The sequence below is a fragment of the Eretmochelys imbricata genome, chromosome 5 (genome assembly GCF_965152235.1).
Source record: "Eretmochelys imbricata isolate rEreImb1 chromosome 5, rEreImb1.hap1, whole genome shotgun sequence".
Lineage (NCBI taxonomy): Eukaryota > Metazoa > Chordata > Testudines > Cheloniidae > Eretmochelys > Eretmochelys imbricata.
In genome coordinates this window covers 70,994,615-71,006,122 of record NC_135576.1, presented here as the reverse complement: position 1 = coordinate 71,006,122, position 11,508 = coordinate 70,994,615, and the positions used below count along the sequence as shown (strand labels likewise).

Here is an 11,508-nt window from a genome sequence, read left to right as displayed (position 1 = left end):
TCTGCGGGGGAAAGGGGGGGGGAGGTTTGACCGACGGCGGCGCGCGCCAATGGCTGCTCGCTTCTCCCCAGCTCGGCGCTCAGGCCCAGGCAGCAGGGCCGGCAGCACCGCCGAAGGGAAGAGGGGCGAGCCGAGCCGAGCCGAGCCCCTCCCCCCTCCCTCCAGCGAGGCGGCTGCCGCCGGGTTGCCTGCGCTCCGCGCGGTGATTGGTCGCCTGGCTCTCTGGCTGCTAGACAGCGGGGGGACTTTGAGTTGAGCATTATTGCAGACTAAGCAGTCTGGCTCTGCAGCAGCAAAGCGGAGGGGGGGAGGGGGGAGAAGAGGGAGAGTGTGTGTGTGTGTGTGTGTGTGTAACGAGGGGAGGAGGGGGAGAGCTGGCAGCCAGCCAGCCACCATCAGAATTAGCTCATTGTTCAATAGAACCAGCACAGGCAACCAAACCCTAGCCTGGGAGAGCGGGAGAGAGAGAGACTTTTCTCCCAGCCGCCCCCACCCCTTTTCTTTTTTCCTCCAAGGCTGCTGCACTTTGGAAGAGGTGCAGTCATTCTTTCCCCACACCCCCAACCCTACCCACTCCCCCCGCCCCAACTATAAATTCCCTTCTGGAGCATGCTGCCCTCTTTTTAATCCACATTTGTGTTTCAGATCATGTAGAAAGGACAGAAAGGGAGCAGGGGCTTTTGTCTGTAAGTATATGCAATTCCAGTCCACAGCTCGGAGAGATCTGCATCCCCGCCCTCTCTTTTCTTTGTTTCTTTTCATTTCTTTTTGCCCTTGGCTGGACTCTGCTGCAGCAAATTCACTTGCCTCCCCCCCTCTTCACCCCCAGCTGTACATTTCAAAATAGGCTTTCTTAAAGAAGAGAAACGTGCAGTATACATATTTGCTTAACTATTTCTGCTTTAAGGCTGGATTTTTGAGTTTGGGATTTTTATGCACTAATGGAGAAAATATGCAGGGGTTTTCTGAAGCTGTTATTCCCTCCCATTTTTGCAATCAGCCACAAAAATGCATTTTTTAAATCGACAGCACTTTGCTAGCATGCATGCACGACTCTCGGGTGGCATTTTCTCCCGCTTGTAAAATGAATTTCCCTTTTCGCCGCCCTGGCTGTGGATTCCTCTCTAGCTGCCGGGTTATATTTTTAGAGAGCAGTCATTCTTCTTGCAGCAACCTTAGGCATTTTTGCATGTGTAGCAATTACAAAAAATCAGCCACACTTTAAGTGTTTTTATGCAGATTTAGTGATCTACTTTTCAGCAAATGTTTATATACACGTATCTACATGCGTACTTGCAATCTTATATATAGTGTTTGTGTGTGTGTGTATGTATATGTATGCGTGTAAATGAGTTGTGACTAATTAAATTGTATATATGCATATGCTCTGTATAACTTAATATACTTAGTATAAGAATTTTTTTCCCATACATACTAATGTTACCACCAGCGGTGAGATAGAGGAACTGTGCTGTGTACATAGTAAATAAAGTGGGGATTGCATTATAGTACAGTAATTAAATGTAGAATTGAGATGAAATGGTATAATGTTAGATATTCATTATTTTCCTGTTTAGGAATTGGGGGAGTGCGTAGGGGTGCATGTGTGTGTATTTGTGAGAGAGAGAAAAGGGGGTTACGTAATGCAATGCTATTTCCAAAAATATCCACACTGAACCATAACATTTTATGAAAATGTGACTTATTTTTGCTGTCTAGATTGCAAACAATTATAGGTGGTAGTAAGTCTGGGAACAATGAACAACCTTTACATTCAGTACAGAATGATCTATTTTTGTCCTCTTGTCTAGTGGGTTAACCATTAAGTATGGTGCACTTCAAAGATGTGCAGAGTGCTAAGAATAGCACAGGGCTTTGCAAATCCAGGTAACAGGGATTCCTTTGTCCTATATTTAAGCCTATAGACCACTAAAGCACACAGAAGCATGCTATATAAATACAGGTCGTTAGACTAATTTGCATGCTTTTTGATCTGAGCCACTGAAGCGTATATTTAGTCAGTATTATATCAAATGAGCCAAAACCTTTTGAATTTTGTGACAATTATGGTGATATGATATTTTTTAAATCATTTGTAGATTATTCTCTTTGTGGTACCGGAGAGAAACTGCAGTCCCAAGACTTAAGAGTCTAAAAATGGTAAGAATTAGTTGTTTTAGCAAAGAATCAGTAGTTTCCCATGCTATCAAATATCAGAATTAACCTCCTTCCCCCACCCTCACCACATTCAGAAATATGACCTTTGTAGACATCCTTTGGGATTCTGGGGATTTTGCCATACAATGATTAATGCACTTTGAAAGCCTTTGTGAGTTGGATTTTTCATTTTTAGATATTTTCAACAGAAACCTGAAATCTGTCTTCATGCAGTGAGGTTTATTTAATCAGAACAAGAGAAAATGTTTACTGTATTGAAAAGAAACATCATAAGTTGCATAGATGGGAATATGCAGACAAAGCAACATGCCACCAAGTGCATCACAAAAACCAACAAACAAAAATTGATCATTGCATGTAGCAAATAAAACAGTGTTAGTCTGTATAGCAAATACCTAAAATGCAAAACAAATTTGCTTTTTATGAGGTCAATTTTCAACAGGAAAACCTGTTTTGGGGAGCTAATTGCTCCCCAAAAAAAGGAAAGGTAGGTCTCAGCCCAGCTGAATTGAGGTTTACTGTATGTTGAATATAATTGTTGAGCAACACTACACATTTAAATCATTTAAATTTCCCTCTTTTAGTATTTTTCATTGCATTTTTATTTTTATCTATTTCTTATACCATAAAATATTTATCACAGATACATAAATAATCTTAGAGGTCAAACATGGTAACCTCTAGAATTAAATATAGCATCTTCTGACATGGGGCCTTCCAATTTAGGAGGTGATGGCCTTAAGACAATAGGACAAATACTGAGGAAAGTGTCTTAGTTTTTTATTACTATTTTTGGCTCTGATAAGGCAAACTGAGTAAAATTTTATATTTCTTGTCCCAATAATACTTTGTATTGAAAATGTGCCCATTACTTGAAAAAGTTGGGAATCCATGCACTGATAAAATTGATACACCTTGGCTGCTACATAGACAGGCTTGGCAGAATTCAATTTTTTATTTATTTTTTTGTAATTGATGGATAATATTGATATTTTTATCATCAATTTAACTGTTCACAGTTGTGCAAAATGTGGGGTGGGGGTGGGGGTCAAACAATTGTTTAATGACAGTAGACATTGAGATTCAAAAACCTAATGCTTTGTAATAGTTAAAACATAAGTTATCATCATCCCATGTCAAAACATACAAAGTAAATAGCCTTAAGTCAAACTCTAAGAAGTTCTCAAGCAGCATTTTTCTTACTTTGCCTGTCTGTGAATTTCAGTTATTATTGATGGAAATATTTTTTGTCAGTTTGTGTGTATAGTAAAATCAATGGTTACCGACATTTATGGATAAAATGTTTACATAAACCCTATCAGGCTTCTTAGAAGAGCTCATTAATAGTTACAGGAGAAAATTCTGTGCTGGTTTATACAGGTGCCATCCCATTGTCTGAAGTGGAATTACCTAGGGTGTATATTAGCCCAGAATTTGGCCTGAAGCGTGAGGCATCTAAGTACAATATTTGCATAAAGTCAAAGTTAAATTAATTTGGATAAATTATATTTGTCTGATTCTTTTGTTGAAAACTGTCTTGATATGAAATCTGTTATGAAGGCCCACTTTTCATATTTGTCTACTGAAACTTTATCAGTTGTATCTTCAAACGAGTCATGCAAATTCCTATCCTTCCTGGAGTCCACTTTTATGGAAAGATTTAACTCATTTTCATACAAATGAATATATTGGGGTAGGGAATTGAAAGGGGAAATAAACTATGAATAGAAATCATGTTAACAGTCTTTCAATTTGCACCAATTTTGGAGTTTCTGATAGGATGTAAACCATCATGTTTCCCAATCTGCCAACACCAAGGGGGACAAACTGCCCATGATTTGTAAAGATTAATACAAATCTTGAGATTGCAGGCAGACTGTTATATGTGATATGAATTTGACACATGTGTAACAATCCCCCCCTCACCCATTTAGGCCAAAAGTGGCCGTTGATTTTGCCAGCAAATAGTTCTATAAATCAGACCAGTATGCATGCCAAACCTAACATGTAAGTTAGAGCTATCCAAATGCAGAAAAATAATCAAACATAATTACCCATCTGTTAAGTTTTTCCATTGTTAACTCTGTAGTGCAACCTAATTGAAATTTCAGTTGGTTGGTCTTAGAAAGTTTTTTGGGATAAGCCAAGTTCCACAAATTATTTGTGATTTTTTTCATCAATATTTCAGCATGAGAGAGACCAGATTCCACACTGGCTTGCACCCTGTGCAAGGTTGTATGAGGTGTAAATCTTGGCAGAATTTGCCTTCCTAATCCCCCCACCCTCCCTTTTTGGCGCAATACCACTGACTGTAATGAAATCAGACCACTGACATACTTCTTTCATTACTAACACGAACATAGTTGCTATTGACATAGTAATAGTATAGTCATTTATTCCAAATATATATTTTTTTTGCAGTTCACATATGCAGGACTATTCCTTCATTTAAAATGTTAAAAGTAATAATAATTCATCTGCATTGGACTGAGTACTGCTTCCATGCAATTATTAAGTACTTTTAACTACCTTTGGTATTGCTGCAGAATCAAGGGCTCAGTCCTGCTGTTACTGAAGTCAATGAAAGTTTAGTTGTTAGACTTCAGTGGGAACACTTTTAGGCCCATTTCTTTTAACCTTTTGGTCTTTGATCAAAGTGAAGATGTATTATTTATTTGGTTAAACCTACAGTAAATTAAAGTAGTGACTATTGAAGGCTTGTTAAGTAGCACAGATTCATCCTTTGCATAACTCCCTTGAAGTCTGTTCACTTCTCTAGGAGTTTCTTTATGTACTTTTTCCTATTACATGTGTTTTACAGAATGTATAATTTCAAACATCTTAGAGGCTCAATTTTGAGTATTTACTCTGCTTAATACAGGTGGCTTTTTCTGGATTTACACTTATGATGTGCTAGTATCAGGTTAAGGAATCTTTCTCTGCACTCTGTAATATTAACACTAATAATACATTAAAACAGGGTTGAAAAGACAGAAGAATGTACATAGTTTTCTTCTGTGGATTTTGGAGACATTTCATGCACATGGCATAGTTTGAAAGTAACTTTTAAGTTTAAAGGATAAGTCCTTAGCATGTGTTACTTTAATTCATTTATTAATTCCATTCATTGTGAAGTAAAAAAGGACCCCGTTTTACTTCTTTATGAGGTATAAAGGGCAGAAACTTTGGGGTTTTCTTCTTCTCCTACCTCTCCCCCTCTCCCCCCTTTAACATTAGAATTGCAGGTCATAGCTTACTTTTTTCCTGCACAACATAGATAATGAGGTTTCACTGCTAACTGAAAAGGGAAGGGATTTTTATTCAAAATGTTTTTTAAAAACCCTTTTTGTTTTGTCATTTGCTTTTGTTAAAATCTGTTTAACTCATATGCCTAACAGTTGGAAGAAAATATCTTTGTCAAAGATTCAACACTCTGTTAAGGGTTAGGAAGGCTCCCAGTCCACATGTCTGGGTCCTCCAAGAAGACCTGCAGCAAAACCAGAAAAGACAAGACTTGTTGTTTTGAAGGTAAAAATGAATAGGTGGTGGTGGTGGTGGTGGTGAGACTATGCAAAGAAGCAAGAAACGGTACAAAGCCTGTCCTTCTCCCTGATCATCTTTAAACAGGAGTTCAGTGTAAAGAGAACTTGCGAAATATTGTGCTAAGGGATGGGTTTATAGAAGTAATTCCCAGTGACCTCAATGGGAGTTATGTTTTGTTTGTCAATGACCAAATAGATTCTTTTGAATTCAAATCTGATCTATATGAGGGGAAAATTAATATTAAAATGTTAAATTTCAGGACAGGCCATTATTTTCACCATGGCATATCACTGTATTCCAGCATTGTTTTAAATCAATACTGCTGCGAAGGCACAGGGATTCAGAACCGTGCATTGACTGAGAATGTGGGATTAGTTGAATCTGAGCATATCCGAGAATGTGTGCATGGTAGGATTAGATCAGTTGACACCTCTTACAGCAACATTTGTATCTTCAGAGACCTTATTACCAACTTCTTTGTTGACTTCAGGCTTTGCTGCCATGTATGGAGAAAAATTTGTCCTGGTATTAAAAAATAATTTAGGTGTATTGTGGCAGGGATGCACCCCAGTGCAAAGGTGTTAGATTCACTGCCAATGAAGCATCTGCTCCTAGCTGATCCATGGTCTCACAGGCTCAGTATCTTATGCTCTTCACTTGGAAGAAGGACAATATGATGGTGACATATTGGAGAGAAAAACAATGGAGGAAGCAGGATTGGCAATTTCCTGGGGGAAAAAACTACTTTAGGACAAAGTGCTGGTAAATACTAGTTTAAACTGGGATGTTGGGAAACATAAATTATTAGAATATACTAATAAAAATTACAGGAACATTTAGCAACTTGATATTAGTTTTGCAATAATATGGTCTGTTTGATTTTAATTAAATTAAACCAAAAAAGCATCATCCTAAAGCTGTATACCAGGGGTCGGCAACCTATGGCACGCGTGCCAAAGATGGAACGCAAGTCAATTTTTAATGGCACGCTGCTGTCTGCCAGGGACCCCGCGGCAGACAGCAGCGTGCCACTAAAAATCCTGCCCAGCCCGGCCCGCTCTTCTCCGCCCCCGCCCCCCCCAGCTGATCTCCTCTTGCAGGGCAGGCAAGCTTCCCCCTCCCCCCGCCTCTTCCCCCAGCAAGCTGGGTTCCTGCCCTTCCTTCTCTCCCTCCCTGCGCAGCTGATCGGCCCTTGCTATGGAGGGGGAGAGGGAAAAGCGGAGCCGCAGCGCGCTCGTGCTCTCTGCTCTGGGGACCTTGGGGAAGGGGGTGGAATCGGCATATCCCCTCCAGCCCCCTGCCATGAGCCACTCAGGGCAGGGGGCTGGGAGCACCCCCACGACCCCAGCCCACACCCCCAGCCCTCTGCCCTGACCCCTGCACCCCCCTCACATGCCCCCAGCCCTCTTCCCTCACCCCTGAAATCCCCACACCCTCCAGCCCTCTGCCCTGACCCCTGAACCCCCCTACCCTAGCCCTGCGCCCTGACTCCAGCACCCCCCACAAATACCCAACCCCACTGCCCTGACTCCTGCACCCTACTCACACACCCCCAGTGCCCTGCCCTGACTGCTGCACCCCCCACACATACCCAGCCCCCCCCACACCCTATGCCCTGACTCTTGCAGCCCCCACATCCCCACCCCCACCCTGAGCACCAAACAGGAGCTCCTGCACACACACACCCCCACATTCCCACCTGCACCCCTCGCACCAAATGGGAGCTGCCCAGGTAAGCGCTCCACATCCAAACCTCCTGCCCCAACCCTGAGCCCCCCCCCATTCTAGCTCCTGGCCAGACCCTGCACCCCAGCCCCCAGCCTGCTCCTTGACCGCCAGCCCTGTACTCAGAGCACTCCCCACCTCATCTCAGTGTAGAGAGAGGAAGAGAATGGCTAGAACCAGGGAGAAGGTAGGTACCTACTCTATGTAGACAGGGCCGGGACCCCAGACCGACAGCGGGGCTGAGTTGGGTCTGGCAGCCTGGACGCTGGCTGGCAGGAGCCGGCGGATGGACCCCCAGACTGGCAGCGGGCTGAGCTGCTCAGCCCACTGCTGGTCTGGGGTCCCGGCCACTGGCCCCGCTCAGCCCGCTGCCGGTCTGGGGTTCTGGCTACCGGCCCCTTGCCAGCCGGGATCCTGGCCGCAGGCCCCGCTCAGCCCACTGCCGGCCCAGGTGAATGGAACCCCAGGCCGGCAGCGGGCTGAGCAGGCCAGCGGTGTAAGATCAGCATTTTAATTTAATTTTAAATTAAGCTTCTTAAACATTTTGAAAACCTTTTTTACGTATGATAATAGTTTAGTTATATAATATATAGACTTATAGAGAGAGACTTCTAAAAAACGTTAATATGTATTATTGGCACACGAAACTTTAAATTAAAGTGAATAAATGAACACTCAGCACACCACTTCTGAAAGGTTGCCGACCCTTGCTGTATACGATTGCCTTGGCGATCTCCAACCGAGATTGAAGTTTCTGAATCAGGGAATTCCCCCTTTAACAATGAAAATTATATGTTTGTTTAGTAAACAAAGAAGGGGAATTCCCAGATTTGGAAGTTTCAGTTTCTGTTTGAGGTAAACTGCCAAACTAACTGTCCTGTCCAGTACTCAGTCTCTTGATCTGGCAGGCTGGTATGCAACTGAACTCAATGAGTACAGTGACTCAGGTCAGAATATTCCAGTATGACTAAAGGTGGAAGACCACTTGGCCCAATTCCTGGGTATTTTGAGAAAGATCATGATGATGGCAAAAAGTCTCAGATGCAGAAACTGCAAAGGAAAAGTGACTGGGAAGGCAGACCGTGTGAGGATACATTTTTTGCAAAATGCAGTAGAAAGAACAAAGTGACACCAGAACCAGTGACTTTGGCTAAACGTAGGAAAGTATCCAGAATCAGACGGGGAAGATGAAGGTACTGATATTACCATATTGCCAAGTACATCAAAAGAGCTCCAGATCAAGGTTGTCCAAAGACAATGAGAAAGATGTATCACATTTTCCCACCACAAATGGATATGTTTATAGCAAAAACAATTCTAGAATTGAAATAAAAGATAGAATTTTTTTACGGCTTGTGATACAGCATGGCCAGAAGGCAGCAGGACAGTGCTATAGGAGAGATAGGTAAGTCCCAGGATGAGGAGAAGCCTTATTCCCTGTAGAGGGAAGAAAGGTTTCTATAGATTAAAAGCACCTGAAGCCAATTAGAGCACCTGAAGCTAGTCACCTGATAAAAACCTCCTGCTTCAATCAGCCAGGAAAAGGAGTTGGAGCAGAGAGCAGTTGGAAGGAGTTGGAACAGAGTGCAGTTTGGAGGAATTGAAGTAGAGGAGAGTTTGGAGAAGTGCCATGGCTGGCTAGAAGACCAAGACCCTAGGTAAAGAGACACCTGGCTTGTGCAGAGAGAGAGAGAGAGAGAGGGCAGGAAGCCCCACAAGCTGAAGAGCAGGAGAGGGAAGTAACCCAGGGGAAGGAAGCATTAGTTCAAGTGGTTTACCACTGTCCCTAGGGCCCCTGGGCTGGGACCCAGAGTAGAGGGTGGGCCTGGGTCCCTCCCTCTCCACTCCCTTCTCTGGGTTACTAGTGGTACAGTAAATACCCTAATTCAGGGGCAGGAAACTGCACCCTGAAACACCTCTTCCCCCCCCCCCCCCCCCAGAAGAGGAAACATGGGACCCATCATAATCGTACCGGCAATTTGCCACACGCTGTAATATTCCCTTTTTGGTTACTAAGCATCCAACTTTTCAAGCAATGGTCAGCAGCCTAAGCCCAGGCTACAAAGCACCCAGTCGAAAGCAGGTAGCAGGTGAAATGTTAGATTCAGTTACAGATGGCTTGTGGGTGAAAGCATGCAACAAATTACACGGAAAAGCAATTACATTAATACAAGATGGCTAGTGTAATGTGCACAATGACCCAGCAATAGCTAACTGTGTGCAAATAGGGAAAACTGAAGTTTATGTATCAGTATGTGCTACTGTAAGCAGTAAGATGATTGGAAAGTACACTGGCAAGAAAGAGAGGCTAAGGCATTAGCAAATGAACTGTAAAGTTGTGGTGTTAAGATCTGCCTGGCAGACAATGAAAAAAGGATGCAAAGTATAGGAAGTGATTTGGAAGAATATGATGGCACTTTGGTTACGTATGGATATGTATCACATTGGCTAACTCTACTTGAATAGGACCTTATTCCAAAGGATGTTGATGAAACATGTTGTAGATGTTGTAATCCCCATCAGCCTGGTTAAAAAGAGTCAAAATCTGTAAAACCCCAAATCACTGGTGACACATGATGGAATAGTCATATAATATGCCTGGAAACATGCGTTAAAAACTGGCCTCATTATCTCAGGGTTGATCATAAGGCAGAACTTGAAGATAAGATGATCAGTCTAATTAATCATCGAGGGATTTAATGGAAGCAAAGAACATGATCAGTAAATTGAAGCACTTGACACACTCCAAAGGGACACAAACAATTGCTGTTGCATGAAAAATACATTTGGATCTACTGACGAATGAAAATTTTGCACCACACAAAGAAAAAGTACAAAAGAGATTTCATGAGGAGATTACTACGCATATTGGCCAACCTCCTTCGTCCGAAATATGCAGGAAAAAAATGGTCAGTTGAACAAGAAAAAATTACAATCCAATGGTTGCTCATCAAAAATCCCGACTAGCATATTTACTTGCATTTAAAGAAAAAGAAGCTCAGTATCCAAAATCAATGTTTTCATACACTATCAAGGAAGATTTCCCCTGTAACACAGTGGAAGAACCTGAAGAATACTGATACTTCATAGAACTGGTAGTGCAATTGCATCAGTGTCCAGCAAGCATAGAACAATTTTTTTCAAAGTTTGGACATATCCAATCAAAACTGAGGAATAGGCTCAGAATAAAATACTATCAAAGTTGGTATTCCGCTCCAGGATGCTGCATGGCCAAATGGACTTGGACTGGTAGTCTGTAACTCTGTATGCATGCTTCTGATTGCTCAGTGCCTCAAACCTGCAACTCTGCATTATCATTGTTTTCATATAATTGAATGCTTGAATTTTGTTTATATAATACTGAAAACTGAAATGAGTCATGACATGTATAACTTCCTTGAAAAAATACCTAACCAGAAAGAATACAGACATTCTGATGTTCAGTATTATAATTACATATATTAGTATTATGCCCATTGCAGTTTTACTTTTTATTTGTGAAATCCTAAATTAATCTCTGAATCTGCTGCCTTATGTAACCATGATTTGAATTTGTAACTAAAACTAAGTGTAACGTGGTGCACATTTATTAAACTGTTTTTAAAATGGAAAATGCCTGAAACTGGGACTAACTAGTTTTCTGGACCTGTAAAAACCACCTCTGATAAATTCCATGCCATCCATGGGTGGAAGGCAGTTCTCATCACTAAGAAAGGGAAGCAGCAAAACCTGCATTTGAATTCCAAGGAGTGGAAAGGGGGGAAGCATCCCATTTCTGTCTAGAAGCTCAAAAGGAAATTGATGATATTGCTATTCAAGTTGGGCAAAGAAATGTATGCAGTACCTTAAATTTTATATTAAAAACCTCATCCTGGTTTAACCGATTGAAAACAGGTTACTCATGAGTCCCTGAATATAGTTGGTACAGTTTATGATTGCAAATATTACATGATACTTACCTAAGTTTAGTTGGGACAACTACTGACAGCCTTACTGTATTCTGTGAAGATCATTGACCATACTTGGCCTGGCAAAGAGGCATCTGTACATATTTCAGACTTA

At 41.9% G+C, this 11,508-nt stretch overlaps 1 long non-coding RNA gene across 2 annotated transcripts; it reads left to right on the top strand.

Moving 5' to 3' along the window:
- The first annotated feature begins 336 nt into the window (after positions 1–336).
- Positions 337–11,026, top strand: LOC144265091 (uncharacterized). Of its 2 annotated transcripts, none has more exons than XR_013346173.1 (3): positions 337–686; positions 2,100–2,160; positions 10,083–11,026. It is a non-coding gene; the product is annotated as an uncharacterized LOC144265091 (long non-coding RNA). The 2 variants fall into 2 exon arrangements; XR_013346174.1 differs by lacking the exon at positions 10,083–11,026 and adding an exon at positions 3,559–5,608.
- The last annotated feature ends 482 nt before the right edge of the window (positions 11,027–11,508 follow it).